Below are 18,435 nucleotides of genomic sequence, written 5' to 3' on the forward strand. Positions count from 1 at the left end.
TTCAGTGAAGGAGTTTTTCACCTTGAAAGACAAGAACTGGTATTGGTGTGGGATGAAAGAACTGGCAGAAAAATAGCTTCAAACAGTACAACATGATGGCCGTCTACTTTGAATGTTCGGCTGTTTTTTTTTGTAACTTGACAAATAAAGCAAACAGTCACCAAAATATTGCAAAATTTCCACTCAACACAATACAGTCATGAAATTAAGCTATTCTGTTATATAAGAGAAGCACATAGTGGAGGCACAATGGCCCAGTAGTTAGGACTCGCAGTTGTAGGATTGTGGTTTCAATTCCCAAAGCAGGTGTTGTGAGTGTTTATTGAGCAAAAACATCTAAAGCTCCACAAGGCTCCAGCAAGTGGTGGAGGTGAACCCTGCTGTACTCTTTCACCACAACTTTCTCTCACTCTTTCTTCTTGTTTCTGTTGTACCTGTATTTCAAAGGGCCAGCGTTGTCACACTCTGTGTCATGCTGAATCTCCCTAAGGTGCTCAGCCACTTGCACATTAATTTCATGAGCAGGCTGTTCCGCTGATCAGATCAACTGGAACCCTTGTGCTACAAAAGAACCGGAGTGCTACAAAAGAAGCACAAAACATTTTGTAATAATTACCCCTAACTAATGATAAGCCAACAGACTATAGGGTGAAATATATTTCACATGCTTAATGTCATTCATAGATTTAAATGTCAACATCAAAATTATAACTATTGTAACATTTGCAGTCATTTTGACACTCACAGACCACACCTCACTGGTTTACCTTGTATTTACAAGAAGAAGGCCATGAAATAACATTAAATTGAACAATATAAAACAGTATTTAATGGTGTTTTATAGAGCTTAACAACCAAAGATATGGGTTACTGGTGCTACAACACCAGAATAAAAGCAAGGTTTAGATATCATCATCATCATCATTGTTATCTTTTTAATGTCCACTTTCCATGCTCATATAGGTCAGATGCAATTGATTGAAGCAGGTTTTCTACAGCTGGATGCCCTTCCCTGTCATCAATGGTCATTTGATTCCAAATATTTCCATGTGGACAGACAAGTTTCTGTGGAAGATTGGAAACAAAAAGAGTCTTCTTGCATGACAATAACAACTATCATGTGATATCAAGACAACAAGACACCAACACACACACAAGTATCTATATGATAGGCTTTTTTCAATTTCCATCTACCAAATCCACACACAAGGCTTTGGCTGGTCCAGGGCTGTAGGAGAAGATACATGTCTATCATGGCATGCAGTGGGGCTGAACCTGGGGCCATACTCACTTCCCAATATACATACATACATATATATATACTACTAATATAGGATGAAGTTTTTTTCTCTACAGAAAAAAATTCCATCAAGAAATGTGGCAGCATATCAAAATACCTTTACGGTTAAAATTATAAACAACTTATAAGTAAGGGCTAAAGAAAATTATTATGCTGATAACAGACTATTGAATCGTCAATTTCCACATATAATCTACTTGCTACAAAAATCGAAGAACTGAAGTCGAGCAAGCTGGCCGTTAGAATCTTTAAAATTCGTTATCTCTATATTGAATCAATTTCGGAATTAATCTCATAAAAGACTTTGTGTCTGAGTTTGTCCCCTTCCACTACCATCGCTGTGACTTGGGACTGAACCCAAACCCATGTGGTTACAAAGCGAACTTCTTAACCACACAGCCATGTTTCTACTTAAATGTTGTTTGAGGTAATTCATTCCAAGACCAACTCTTTGGTGCCAATGTATCATGGCACTCCATCGGTTATGACGAAGGGGGATTCCAGTTGATCTGATCAACAGAACAGCCTGCTCATGAAATTAACGTGCAAGTGGCTGAGCACTCCACAGACGCGTCTACCCTTAATGTAGTTCTCGGGGAGATTCAGCACGACACAGAATGTGGTAAGACTGCTCCCTTTGAAATACAGGTACAACAGAAACAGGAAGAAAGAGCGAGAGAAAGTTTTGGTGAACGAGTACAGCAGGGTTCACCACCACCCCTCTGCTGGAACCTTGTGGAGCTTTAGGTGTTTTCGATCAATAAACACTCACAACGCCCAGTCTGGGAATTGAAACCTCGAACCCATGACTGTGAGTCTGCTGCCCTAACTACTGGGCCATTTCGCCTCCACACCAATGTATAAAGTACCAGTTAAATATCGGGGATTGATTTCCCCTCTCTCTTATTTGAGTATATGAAGGTGTGCTTTTCATTTTGTGACATCATCAATCTTTTTACCACCACAACAAGAAAAAAAAAGAAAACTAATTCATTTTGTTTTTTATAGAGAAAATTTCATGCTTTGCCTTGTTAGCAGTCTGCTGTTCAGAAGGCAGAGGATGAGAGTTTTATAAAATGATATTTATATCTAATATACCATAAAAAAGGGTTTGAAATCCCCAATACCATACATCAATCGATTACATCAACCCCTCAGCACCAGTGCTCGGTTGATTGACCTTGGAAGGATGAAAAGCAAAGTTGACTTCAGTGGAATTTGAACTCAGAATATGATGAGGAAATGTCGCAAAGCATTTTGCGCGACACATTGATGGTTCTGCTGGTTCGTCACCCCAACCCTGAACTCAATGCTTTCGACTATTGATACGATGCCTAGAATTTTGGAAAGTGAGGGAAATCGATTAAATCTACCCCCACCCCCCCACCCCAGTGTTCAACTGGTACTTATTTCATCGATCCTGAAAGGATGATAGGTACAGTCGATCTCGGTGGAATTTGAACTCAGGACGTACGGACGAAATGCTGCTACGCATTTCCTCCAGCGTGCAAACCATTCTGCCAACTCGCTGTACATAACTGAAAGGGTTTGAAGTCCCCTGACACCGTTTTTAGGATTGTCTTAAAAACTAAATGACTAGAGACGACCACTGAGCCTAGAAACTAAACTACCATCTACAACAGGGTTGTCTAGGTACAAGGCTTCAAACATCGACAAGTAATCTTGAATGTTGTGACATTCATGCCTTTCTCATAAACAACGTAACTGAAGGGGTAGGATGCTTTAACAGAGATTCAATAATGTGACGACAAAAGAAACTCATCACTTTTCTATTTACTAATGGTTTTATCGCTGAGTGGTTCAGACTTGAAACAGGTTATTTTATATGGTGCTTGTGGTGCACCTGAGCACTGTATACAATAATTTCATCATTATTATTTTTTTTTTTTATATACCCTCCCTGCAAGCAGCAGCAGTAAAAGCAGCAGCAGTAATAATATCTTCTAAGAAAGATAATTCGTCTCTTTCCGTTTTATGAGAGTTATTCCCCCTTCTCTTAATCTTTGCTAATTTCACTAGTTTAAAGAATTTCTAGCAAATTTTCTTTGCTTGGGATGAAAAAAAATCACTAAAAACGTGGTCTGGTCAGTGAATTGGCTTCTATTTCCACCAGAAACAAGATTATGACAAGTCTGTATACTGATGATGTTTTGAAGTTAAAACAAAATGTGTTTAGAAAATTGCAACAACTACTTGCAGGTAAGTTATACAAAGTATTTTACTAAAAACATTTGGATTTCTTTTAAAGAGATAAGAATAGAATTTACTAGAATGAATTTGGCTATTTACTTCATCTTTTATATATCTGGCAACTGACTTGGTAGGAGCCCCTAAGATTATACACCAGTTTTCCTACAACTTCGACCTTTTTTGAATTCATTACTTCTGCTACTCGTGAAGATGTTTTTTCAATCCTAGAATTGTTGAAGCATGAAGTAAACTATCTACGTCCGATGTTTCCTGTCAAGATATGGTATCTTTCACACCAAACATATTTTTGTGTTATAAACAAAATATATATTACTAGAGGGGGTATTATATATATATCGTTTTTGGATTTGGTTTGCAAGATTCTTCATGTGAGTTCGTGTGTTGAAGCATATTCTGTTGTGTCTGGGGAGAGTCATTCTCTTTTAGTGCTTTATAATTGAAAACGTTGTAAGACGCAACGGAAATTTTAGAAAAATATAAAAGAAATAAGTGGAAATTTTACCAGTGAGTGTGTTAAAACACAACAGTATATATATATATATATATATATATATATATATATATATATATATAAGTAATACTAAGCAATAAAGGGTTTAGCAACGAATTGCCTCACCACATACCGAATTTAGAAATAGCAGTCAAAGAGTTATAGCTATTTCTTCTACTAAAAAGGGAGATCTCAGTAAAAACAGCAATTGGAAGGCAGACACAAACAGGTAAGAAAGAATGAATTGACGGCAATCTATCATACAATTTTAAGTTATCTACGGACGTACGTTTCGAAATCAAGTTTTTAGGAAAGCATAAGAATTAAATATCAAATAATTCTATCTTACCAAAAACTTCTTTTCTCTTCAGCGTAGAATACTATAATCATAAATGATTAAATATTGAATTTTGAGATACTAGAAGGCACCAACTCAACTCAGTATCAGAGCGAGCTAGAATCCGCAACTAGTATCACCGAATTCAATGTGTGAATGGAAGAGATTGTGTCACCAGCCCCTTCCCACCCGCGTGTAGCCAAAACAAGATGCTGTGGTCATCTACTGAGATAAAATATGGTTATCCGTAATAATGAAGGGTGAAATTAATTAATTTGGAATAATTATCAATTACACCAAGTAGTCTTCGGCATGTAAAAGCCTCATTCGAGGAAAATTTAAGTAATACTAAGCAATAAAGGGTTTAGCAACGAATTGCCTCACCACATACCGAATTTAGAAATAGCAGTCAAAGAGTTATAGCTATTTCTTCTACTAAAAAGGGAGATCTCAGTAAAAACAGCAATTGGAAGGCAGACACAAACAGGTAAGAAAGAATGAATTGACGGCAATCTATCATACAATTTTAAGTTATCTACGGACGTACGTTTCGAAATCAAGTTTTTAGGATTCTAGCTCGCTCTGATACTGAGTTGAGTTGGTGCCTTCTAGTATCTCAAAATTCAATATTTAATCATTTATGATTATAGTATTCTACGCTGAAGAGAAAAGAAGTTTTTGGTAAGATAGAATTATTTGATATTTAATTCTTATGCTTTCCTAAAAACTTGATTTCGAAACGTACGTCCGTAGATAACTTGAAATTGTATGATAGATTGCCGTCAATTCATTCTTTCTTACCTGTTTGTGTCTGCCTTCCAATTGCTGTTTTTACTGAGATCTCCCTTTTTAGTAGAAGAAATAGCTATAACTCTTTGACTGCTATTTCTAAATTCGGTATGTGGTGAGGCAATTCGTTGCTAAACCCTTTATTGCTTAGTATTACTTAATTTTCCTCGAATGAGGCTTTTACATGCCGAAGACTACTTGGTGTAATTGATAATTATTCCAAATTAATTAATTTCACCCTTCATTATTACGGATAACCATATTTTATCTCAGTAGATGACCACAGCATCTTGTTTTGGCTACACGTGGGTGGGAAGGGGCTGGTGACACAATCTTTCCATTCACACATTGAATCGGTGATACTAGTTGCGGATTCTAGCTCGCTCTGATACTGAGTTGAGTTGGTGCCTTCTAGTATCTCAAAATTCAATATTTAATCATTTATGATTATAGTATTCTACGCTGAAGAGAAAAGAAGTTTTTGGTAAGATAGAATTATTTGATATTTAATTCTTATGCTTTCCTAAAAACTTGATTTCGAAACGTACGTCCGTAGATAACTTGAAATTGTATGATAGATTGCCGTCAATTCATTCTTTCTTACCTGTTTGTGTCTGCCTTCCAATTGCTGTTTTTACTGAGATCTCCCTTTTTAGTAGAAGAAATAGCTATAACTCTTTGACTGCTATTTCTAAATTCGGTATGTGGTGAGGCAATTCGTTGCTAAACCCTTTATTGCTTAGTATTACTTAAATTTTCCTCGAATGAGGCTTTTACATGCCGAAGACTACTTGGTGTAATTGATAATTATTCCAAATTAATTAATTTCACCCTTCATTATTACGGATAACCATATTTTATCTCAGTAGATGACCACAGCATCTTGTTTTGGCTACACGCGGGTGGGAAGGGGCTGGTGACACAATCTTTCCATTCACACATTGAATTCGGTGATACTAGTTGCGGATTCTAGCTCGCTCTGATACTGAGTTGAGTTGGTGCCTTCTAGTATCTCAAAATTCAATATTTAATCATTTATGATTATAGTATTCTACGCTGAAGAGAAAAGAAGTTTTTGGTAAGATAGAATTATTTGATATTTAATTCTTATGCTTTCCTAAAAACTTGATTTCGAAACGTACGTCCGTAGATAACTTGAAATTGTATGATAGATTGCCGTCAATTCATTCTTTCTTACCTGTTTGTGTCTGCCTTCCAATTGCTGTTTTTACTGAGATCTCCCTTTTTAGTAGAAGAAATAGCTATAACTCTTTGACTGCTATTTCTAAATTCGGTATGTGGTGAGGCAATTCGTTGCTAAACCCTTTATTGCTTAGTATTACTTAAATTTTCCTCGAATGAGGCTTTTACATGCCGAAGACTACTTGGTGTAATTGATAATTATTCCAAATTAATTAATTTCACCCTTCATTATTATATATATATATATATATATATATATATATATATATATATATATATATATATATATATATTTATTTATATAGGAAGTAAGGCACAATGAAGAGTATTTACTGCATTTTTGACGTTCAGAAAAACAATATTTTTTATAAATGTTTACATCCTTAAAAAAACTCTAACAACAAATGACCTTCTTCAAATGCATAAAAAACATTATAACATAATCGGAACACTATTTGAGAAAATTATTACAATTCTCTTTGAAAATATAAAACACAAAACAAGTCAGCTGAGATAAAGTGAATTTGCCTCTTCAATTCTTCAGAATTGCATGTGAAAACCGCTTCATATGCATCAATAACCACTCTTAGATATCAGAAAGATCAGAAATGCATAAAAAATTCAAAATACCAAGGTAAAATGAAAGGATCAGGGAGAAATAGCTCACGATATGAAAATAACAAAACTTGATTAAATCAACATAAAATATTCTCTATAGCTTCTTTATGATCTGCTGGAATGGCTCTCTTCATCATATATTTATGTACCCAACAGTTAAAGAAAAACAAATTATTGAAATTAGCTCATTTTGCACCACTTTAGACATTTTTTGAAAATTGAAAATTATGAAATTGAGGGAAAAAATTGATTGGACTCCAACAGAGAAAAGAATATTCATCATCATCATCGTTTAATGTCTGTTGTCTATGCTGGCATGGGCTGGACAGTTTGACCAGGGCTGGTAAGTTGAGGGGCTGCACCAGGCTCTAGTCTGATTTGGCATGGTTTTCTACAGCTAGATGCACTTCCTAATGCCAACCATTCCAAGAGTGTAGTGGGTGCTTTCATGTGCCACTAGCACTGGTGTCGGTTTGCATGACACCAATATCTTCCACAACTATTTCATTTGGCTTGATAGGTCTTCTCAAGCATGTCGTTTGTCATTTTTTCCATAAAGCCCAGCATTTGGAAGGTACTTTTTGTGCCACAGGCATGGGTGCTAGTTACATGACACCAGCATTGGAGACATTGCCCAATGCTTGAATGGTGCTTTTTACATGCCATTGTCATGGGTGCCGGTTCTGTGACACCAACAATGACGACCACAGCTATGATTCTACTTGATGGGTCTTCTCAAGCAAGCATGGTATATTGCCAAATGTTTCGGTCACTGGTCATCACCTCCATGAGGCCCAACATTTGAAGATCATGCTTCACCACCTTGTCCCATGTCTTCCTGGGTTTACCTCTTACACAAGTTGCCTCCACAGTTAGAGTGTGGCACTTCTTCATACAGCTGTCCTCATCTTGCACACCACATCTATTGCCTCTTATGCCCAGCTTTTCTCTTACAACACTGACATTACACATTCAGCGAAGCATACTAGCTTCATTTATTACAAGCCTATGCATGTCCTTGCAAGTCACAGCCCATGTTTCACAGCTGTTCGCACACAGGCATCATACAATCTGCCTTTCCCTCTGAGGGAGGAGCCCTTTATTACCAACAGAGGTAGGAACTCTGAAGTTTGCACAACCTATTCCTCTATCAGCTATTCTCTCAGAGCATCCACTCCTGCTACTGACTTGGTCACCTAGATAACAGACGCTATGAACTACTTGAAGTTTTTTACCCCTGGCATTTGATGAAATCTATTTTCTGTACATTTTTAGTGTTGATTGTACCTGTGCATCTCCCACACTCAAGAACTATTTTCCCTGTTAACCTTCCTGTGATATTGCTGCACCTATTATGTGTCCATAGCTTACACCAGGTACATCATATGGAAAATCTACCTACAGGTTGAGCAGGGCCATCTACCTGAAGGGATTTGTGATTTGTCTGCTTTCCTACTTACTAAGACTTTAGTTTTTGCTAGGTTAACTCTTCTCCCTGGCACAAAACCAAACTGCATCTCATCTACGCTAACTTTCTCCCTAATTAGTTGGGCTTAGAACCCCCACTCGGTGACTTCCATCACCTGATCCAACAATTTGATATCTCTGTAATTATTTCTATCTGAGGCATCACCTTTACCTTTGTAGTAGTTGACTATGGTGCTGCTATGTCAGTCATTGGGTATGACTCCTTTGTGCAACACCTGGTTAAGGGTGACTAGCCCATAACCTACACCACCAGTTATTTTAAGCATCTCAGCAGTGATTCCTGATAGGCCAGGGGCTTTCCTTGTCTTCATATCCTTAATTGCTTTATCTACCAAGATACTATCAATTTGAATAGCTGGTCCCTCAGGTCAACATTTGGCACTCTCTTTCTCCCATTCATTTTCTTCATTTAGCAGTCTTTCATAATGGCATTTCGAAGAGTCTTTCTTTGTAGAATCATTAGATACAAGTGAACCATCATCCATGTGGACATATTTCTCTCCTATGGCACCATGATTTTCTCTCACACACTATCTTGCAGTCTGTAAAACGTCAAGTATCTGGTCCTCACATCACAGAACATTGGCAAACGAGCTGGCAGAATTGTTAGCATGCCGGATGAAATGCTTAGCATGTGTTTCATCTGTCTTTACGTTCTGAGTTCAAATTCCGCTAAGGTCGACTTTGCCTTTCGTCCTTTCAGGGTTGATAAATTAAGTACCAATTATGCACTGGGGTCGATGTAATTGACTTAATCCCTTTGTTTGTCCCCTCTATGTTTAGCCCCTTGTGAGCAATAAAGAAATAAGAACATTGGCAAACTTCTTTTCTGCTACTCCCTTGACTAAACATACCTAATTGGGAAATTACTATTTGTAAATCTCACAATGAGAGATATTCTGCAACAGTACTTTGGAGTAAAGATTATTTGCCAACATAATATGGCAGTCCTGGTTTAGGACGAATGTTGCTGTAATTTAGCCCTAGGAGACGTCACCAGCTGGCTACGTGACACAATCTGTGTTCTTATATTTTCAAACAAGGGAATCTAGCACCCCAACTCAGCTCAAAACAATATCTGTAAATCGCAATACACAGATATTGTTTTGAGCTGAGTGGGGGGTGCTAGATTCCCTTGTTCGAAAATATAAGGACACAGATTGTGTCGTATAGCCAGCTGGTGATGATGTCTCCTAGGGCTAAATTGCAGCAACATTCGTCCTAAACCAAGACTGCCATATTATGTTGGCAAATGATCTTTACCCCATACCTAATTCGGTGAAAGTTAAGGAAAAGTTTCTTGGAAAAAAAATATCTGTCACTTGGCTATGTTCCAAACTCTTTCAACTGCAACAAGAACTCTGCTGACCAATTTTTATTCCCAAAGATGATGCAATCCTTGCAATCTTATGATTTCAAACAGAGAAAATAACAAAAAATCAGAAATTACTCATTTTACGTTGGTTACTAATTTTGTACCATCCCCCCTTTATATATTATCTCCCCTTCTTCCTAGCTCTCCTGTCTAACTACCTTTGTCCAGCCAGTCACCATGATTGATTGCTATCTCTAAAGTTTTTTATTCTCTCTCTATTTGTTTTTTCTTATACCTTTCTATTGAAGGGCATAGCCTTGAAACGTAAAAGACTTTCTCACCTTCCCGAGCATCAAACTATTATACCTGCTTGTTGCTTATACACCTGTCTTCGTCTTTTGTTTTTCTATAAATTTCAACTATATATATATATATATTATATATATATATATATATAGTTTTTTCTCTTCTTGTTTTTTCTGTGTCCCTTTCTGTAGAAGAGCATAGGCTTGAAACGTGAAAGACTTTTTCTATTCCCGAGCGTTATACTAATACATCTATTTGTTTTGTACACCACCTGTCTTCATATTTTGTTTTTTTCGTAAACTCTCCCTATATATACATCATCATCATCCATATTTTAGCAATGTTTATTGTTCAACAAAATATTACTATGGAAGTATATATACCCCACATATTTTAGTCATGTTCTGGGTTAAACAAAAATATACCACTACTAATGTATATACAGGGTTGGCCAAAAGTCACCTGACAGTAAATCAGAATCCCTTAAATACTTAATATTCAATTTTATTTATTCATTCCAATTATGAATGTTTAATAATTGAATGCCATAAGTTAAAATCACTGTTTTTCTCCTTTTTTCAACATTTATCCATTTATTAGCAAAGTCTTATATATAAATTTCATTGTTTTAATCTTGGAATTAAAAGGTTTTCTTGATTTACTGTCAGGTGACTTTTGGCTAACCCTATATATATATATACACACACACACTCTACATATTTTAGCTAGGTTTATTTACTACTGGGTATATATATTGTTTGGTTCAATTCACTTATCTCCCTTTGTACAAAGTTATTTTCTTTTGCCAGGAAGACATCAAAATTGAATTTTATAGGGACGTGATGGTCGTGACTTTCTCAAAGCATAGCTGCAGTAAAATGGATTCAGCATGTTTTGGACTTGTTTAGTTTTTGTTATAATTAATAATAATATCGATTTATAATCCGTATATCCTGTCACACCTTCATCTCCCTCCGCCCCCTCTTCCACCTGGGAGGGGGGAATTGATGTTTCTCTTTTATAGCATGACACCTGTTTCTGTCTCGCTTGTCTTACTTTAATCTGTCAACATCTGGCTTATGGTCACCTCCCTCAATACCCCATCCCCAGTCATTTGAGGGATCTTGTCTTGCAAATTACTTGGTGAACTCATTAGTGCCGGTACCACGTAAAGAGGACTCAATACACTCTTTGAAGTGGTTCAGCATTAGGAAGAACATCTAGCCATAGAATCAATGCCACAGCAGACATTGGAACTTCCTGCAATCGCCTGGCTTGCTTGCTCCAGATGATCACTCCAACCGAAGCCAGCCTGCAAAATGGATGTTAAATGATCACAAGGAATGCAGTACTAAGTTTGTCAGGTGTTGTAACTGACTGATATCATCAACAATTCGAGAAGACAATGAAAACTGGTTGCCTTGGTTTGATGGAAAGATTGACTGCCATCATCATTGTAAGGTCACCATCACCATCGTTTAACATCTGTTTTCCATGCCAACATGGGTTGGATGCTTTTACAGGAGCTGGCTATCTGGAAAGCTGCAACAGGCTCCAATTGTCTTGGCTGGATGCCCTTCCTAATGCCAACCACTCTACAGAGTGTGGACTGGGTGCTTTTTACATGGTACTAGCACAGGTGCTTTTTTTTTGTGCCCCTGCTTTCATACAGTTTGTTTCAGAATTTTAGACATTTCAGAAGTTAGAAAGTCAACAGCATCATATATATATATATATATATATACTTGTATATGGTGTGTTGTAAATTTATGGAAAGAAATCCCATAAAACTCAACAATTTTGATAAAAGTGGAGAAGAGAAGATGTTAAAATACATCAGAGAATTTTAATTCATGCAGGCAATCGTTTAGTTAATACCTAACTGGACTCACACATATCTTTCTTTCTCAAAAGGATAAATATGAATCTCCGAGATTCTATTCTGCTTTTTCCTTTCTTAAGTCCTTTGTAGAAATTTTGTTTATACTTCTTACACTAAAGACTACAGTGGTATATAATTAATTTAATTAATTCTATCCAACCATGAATTTGCATGATTTTTATATTGCTGTACGATACGATCGACTGCATGAATTAAAATTTTCATATATATTCTGACATCTTCTCTTCTCCATTTTTATCAAAATTGTTGAGATTTATGGGATTTCATTCCATAAATTCACATAACACACCATGTACAAGTACTGTTTTCTTATTCGCAACTTCACGCCAATAAGCTAGCATCAAAATATGAAGAATCTATATTAGTAAGCGTTTTGGAATCCTCCAAATTATAGGACGAATCTAATTCAACCTTTTTACACACACACCTGTGTGGTAAGACGCTTGCTTCCCAACCACATGGTTCTGGGTTCAGTCCAAATGCCTGGCACCTTGACGAAATGTCTTCTACCATGGCCTTGTAAGTAGACTTGATAGATGGAAACTGAACGAAGCCTGTCGTAAATGGTGTGTGTGTCTGTCCCCCACCATTGTTTGACAACCAGCATTGGTGTATTCACTTCCTCATAACTTAGCTGTTTGGCAAAAGAGACTAATAGAATAAGTATCAGACATTAAAAAAATAAGCACTGGGTCGACTCATTTGACTAAAACGTCTTCAAGGCGATGCCCCAGCATGGCCGCAGTCAAATGACTGAAACATGTAAAAGAATATATAAATAAACACACACATATACTCAACGAGCTTCTTTTAGTTTCTGTCTATCAAATCCACTCACAAGGCTTTGGTTGGCCTGGGGCTATATTTGCCTGAGGTAACATACAGTGGGACCGAACCCCAAACTTTGTGGTTGGGAAGTGAACTTCTTAACCATACAGCCAGTTCTGCACCTAAATACATATAATTTTTTTTTTGTTTTATTAGAATTTAGGGTTTTAAAAACCTAGTTTTGTTTTTCAAAAGTTAACTCTTTCACCGCTTATTATTCTGTGTCGAGAGAGCCGTGGATTATTTTGATAAAAAGGAAAGAAAGAAACGAAATCAGAACAAGCAAAAGAATCAGTTATTTGAATAATGTAACAGTTGTTGAAATGCTGTGTGGTCACTTCATACACACACACATGGTTACTTAGCAACATGGTGGGTTATTTATTTTTTTTTTTTTCAGTTATTTGTGGCTCGAACAGTCAACAGATCAAAATACTCTAAAATACTTTGCTGGGACAAAAAAAAAACGTCTCTTTTGTTTTATATTTGTGAAGTGATTGGTTAATATTGGGTCGAGTACATCTTCTGATTGGACGGGGGTCAGAGGTGGGGGCAGGGGGATCATATCAAATGCATCTCTCTCTTTCTTCCTCCTATGTATTATTATCTAACGTTCCCATCGTTGCTTGACAAAGACAGAGCTTTGTGTTTTCTCTCATGTTGGTGTCATTTAGTCTGCCTCATGTGGCTCATTACCTCCCCCCTCCATCTTTTGCTGCTTAATTCCACCTGCTTTTCTTTTTCTGTTTCTTTGTTTCCTTGCAATTAGATTGTGATAAAGTTTCCACTTAGAATTAATATATTATTCTACTTCAAAGTTTAGTCATATTATATTGCTTGTTCCTGAGGTCATATATATATATGTGTGTGCGTGTGTGTGTATACCTATGTACACACACATATATCTTCCTTTTAAATTTGTTTACGGGAAAACGTTTTGAATATGCAAATAAACCTGTTCTATTACGCTTGCCAGGGTCCAACGATGCTGACCGATGAAACAGTTTTTCGGGGTTGCATTGAGCTGTACTGATATCGTGGCATTCCGTCGGTTATGACGACGAGGGTTCCAGTTGATCCGATCAACGGGGACAGTCTGCTTCGTGAAATTAACTTGCAAGTGGCTCAGTATTCCACAGACACGTGTTACCCTTAATGTAGTTCTCGGGGAGATTCAGCATGAAACAGTGTGGTGACAAGGCTGGCCCTTCGAAATACAGATACAACAGAAACAAGAAGAAAGAGTGAGAAAGTTGTGGTGAAAGAGTACAGCAGGGTTCCTTTGGGTGTTTTCGCTCAATAAACACTCACAATGCCCCCCCCCCCCCCGGGCTGGGAATCAAAACTGCGAGTTCGCTGCTCTAACCACTGGGCCACTGTGCCTTCACTGTACTGATATAATGTAGGATAAATATGGTAATAATAATAATAATAATATTTTCATGGAATTTATAAATATTTAATGCATAGCTTTATGGAAACGCACGTAGCGATGCATTAAATGTTTAATAAATTCAACCCAAGGATTATTGTCATTATTATTATATATACATACAGCAATCCCTCGACTATCGCGGGTGTTACGTTCCAAAACCTCACACAGAAATAATTAAAATCTAAAAAGCTATAAATACTTGCGGCCGCAGGAAGCCGGATATACTGAGGAGTTCGTGTTATAAATAAATTTACATATATTTGCCCCGAAAAATCCGCGATGTACTGAGTGCGCGATAGGTTAACCATGATATGGCGAGGGACTACTGTGTGTGTGTATATATATATATATATATATATATGAAACAACCACTCGCCGATGTCCTCTCCAACTTCATTTCTATCTCCCATTTTAGACTTCTTTTATGTCATTTGTCTACGTCCAGCTTTCTCAGTGACCACCAGGTTATGTTAAATAACAAGGGTGGCATATACAGATAAATATTGTCTTCATCACTGATATATATATTACAAGTAGAAAGATATATTTTTTAATGCGTAAGTACCTATAGAACAGCATATATAGGATAAAACCTTACAGAGCAGAAAAAGATGCATTTCAGTGCTTCAAAAACAAATTTATGTTCGTTTACATATGACATAATACACACACACATACAATCAGCTATACATACATGTGTACATGAAGGGAGAGAAAGAAACCCATTCTGTAACTTTTTGTTTAAAGTATAACTTAAAAACTTTATATAAAGCTTAAATATGATTTAAGTCTCTGCTGGTGATTACTAAATTACTGCTACCAAACCGTTCTATTGAGTGGTTCAACAAACCTGACGCATTGCCCTGAAAATGATCCTATTTTTGAAAATAATTGAGGTGTTCAGAGCGTTAATCGATTCATGTCTTCGTTACAGGTGTGTGATGATAACGTTCAGATGTTTCATATCTATAGCATAAGAAAGTAGGTAGTTCATGGGTGTGTAAGGGAGGGGAGAGAGTTGATTGGAGCAAGACCAGACTGGAGCAGCTTATTTGGATCTTTTCGGTTTGAATGGCAGTTTTTAACATAATTTCTAGTAACTAAAAAATTTTAAACTTAGTATACTGGTAGAATGTGTTTATAAAACATCATTTTCTCTTGGCTTTATTGAGAAAATTCTATAGTTTGTAAGATATTTGTTGTTTTTTTCTTCAATTTCTGCAATTTCAACCAATCACTGACGTCCATTGAGGTAAACAACATTCTGTGCCGTATGAATATGTCCCTCGTTTAAGAAACAGATTGGGTTTATTTACATTTGTGAAGAAAAAAGATACCCTTCCCTCCACCCCTAACCCTAACTAACCCGAACCCTAAAATAGATTGAAATGCAATAGATTGATACTAGAGTCATAATTATGGGTGACAATTTCATATGACGCCGCTAGAAAAAACTGCCGTTCAAACTGAAAAGATTCGCGTATTTGATTGGTTATGGAGAGGCAGATGAAAGGTAAAAGTTAACTTTGGTTTACATCTGAACTCAGAATGTAGAGTCATATGCATATATCATCATCATCTCCACCACCACCACCACCACTGCTAGTCATCACTGCTGTTGTTTGTCTTCATCATTTTTTTTTTGCATCTGATTTCTCTGTACGGGTATGGATTGTGAACATCATAAAACAGCCATCCTTGCATATTCACACACGCACACACACACACACACACATTGATAATCATTTCATATCCATGGTCCATGTATGTATGTATGTATGTATATGTATGTATGTATGTATGTACGTACTTACATACAGGCGGACGGACACATATACACATGCAGTAAAGAAGATACATGGCTACCTCAGGAGAGAGGGGGAAGATACATTGACACATTAAATCATGAGATTTATATAAATATATAAGTAAAAAAAACAAAACAATAAGAACATAACGGACAACAATAAAAACATACAGACAGATAGATGATACAAAAACAGACAGGAAAAACCAGGATGGATAACTGAATAAATTATATAACCTAAGGACTAGAATGACTTCATGTCAGATGAATGCTTTCAATTATTAGTCTAACCCTAACCAATTCCCTTGTCCTCTATCCCGCATACTCGATAGTAATCCTTACCATTTTATTTTTCATTGAATGCTTCTTTCTCCTGAATATATTCTCATATTTTCCATTGATGAACCCTCCACCTTTTTTGTCCCTATATCCACCCCTGAGTGTCTCTGACCTTCACCTCTGTCCCTGTGCATCATCTCTCTCCTTCTCCCACACTTCTCATCATTGCCTTATTTCTAGCCTATAGTTTTATTATATTGTTGCTCTCTATCTCCTCTTCTTTAAGCAATGCCACCTATCACCTCCTCCTCCTCCTTGACCCTCTCTTATTTTTCCTTTACCTTCCTCTCATTCACCATTTATCTCCATCTCAAACCATTTGCTACTCTCCTTCCTCACTCTCATAAACCTCCCCACCCATTCCTGATTCTCAGTCCTTATTCTTTCTCTAAGTTTCTTGTATCTTGTGGATACACCCTGGCACTTCATCTCCACCATCCTCTCTCTGTTTCCAGCTGGGATAGTCATATATCTTCTCTACAGCAAGACATCCATCCCCATCCTTCGTACTTCAACCGCTCATCTCCTGACATAAATCCTCAATACTACATCCCCACTCAAGAGGGTCTGGTTTACAAGTTACTTGGTAACCCCACTGGTGTTGGTGCCATGTAAGAATTTAGTCCACTCAGTAAAGTGGTTGTCATTAGCAAGGGCACCCAACCATAGAAACCATGCGAAAATTGGAGTAATTTGAACTCAGAATGTAAAGACAGACAAAATACTGCTAAGCATTTTGCCAGGTGTGCTAATGTTTCAGCCACCTTGCCACCTTAGCCACTGCTACAATTTTTTTTCTACTCTGGGTACAAGGAGAGAGATAACTGAAATTTTTTACTCGGTTTTTGTAGTGCGTACGTGTGTATGCACGTATGTGTATATGTATGTATGCATGTATGTGTGTGTGTGTATGTATCTATGTATGTATGTGTGTGTGTGTATGTATGTATTTCCATTGAATCAACCTCATTATTTTCTACATAGCAGACTGTTACATAAACAGGCAAAGGTACATACATACATACACACTCACACATACATAGATACATACACACACACATACATGCATACATACATATACACATACATGCATACACACGCACGCACTACAAAAACCGAGTAAAAAATTTCAGTTATCTCTCTCTTTCACACAGACAGATACATAAAAGAAGGCCCGTTTGAGGAAGTGAAAGTAATGGGAATGTATGAAATAAAGTGAGTATTGTGTGTTGGTGGTGGTGGCGATGATAATTATCATTAGGAAAAAGAGTGAGTGAGTGAGGAAGACATATACATAAGTTGTGGCGATGATAATTCTCCCTATTATCTGACGAACTTTACATTAAATAACGGGAGTGGACTTGTCAAAGTTATACATGAAGGGGAGTTAGAGGGGAATAGAGGAAATAGCGTGAGTGAGGAAGATGGCCCCTAGCAACCACACCTTTTAAGATAGGGATTTCTAAGGTAGCCCACGGGCATTGTCACCTCATTCTACATGTCCCTGTAAATTTCGGAGCGAATCGGACGGGACATAGTGGCATTGAAAGCAATCCAAGCGGTAAAAACGCATTTCAGTTTTATATATAGAGATATACAAATTATAAAAAAAAAATTGTACAGTACAGAACTGTTTCTATTTTGCGGATTTTCACCTATCATATGGCAGGTTGGAATGTAACACCCACGATAGTTGAGGGATTACTGTACTGTTTTTTCACACAATATGTCTAAGGCAGTGAGCTGGCAGAAGTGTTAGTACGCCAAGTGAAATACTTAGCGGTATTTCATCTGTCTTTATGTTCTGAGTTCAAATTCCGCCGAGGTCGACTTTGCCTTTCATCCTTTTGGGGTCAATAAATTAAGTACCAGTTGCTTGCTGGGGTTGATCTAATCAACTGGCCCCCTCCCCCAAAATTTCGCGCCTTATGCCTAGAGTAGACAAGAATATGTCTACAAAGGGATTTTTTTCCCTGACGAAAAGCATAGATTCTGGTTTTTCAACTACAAACATACATTAAGTATGCTGTATTGATGTTTACACA

Source organism: Octopus sinensis, linkage group LG6, assembly GCF_006345805.1.
Source record: "Octopus sinensis linkage group LG6, ASM634580v1, whole genome shotgun sequence".
NCBI lineage: Eukaryota > Metazoa > Mollusca > Cephalopoda > Octopoda > Octopodidae > Octopus > Octopus sinensis.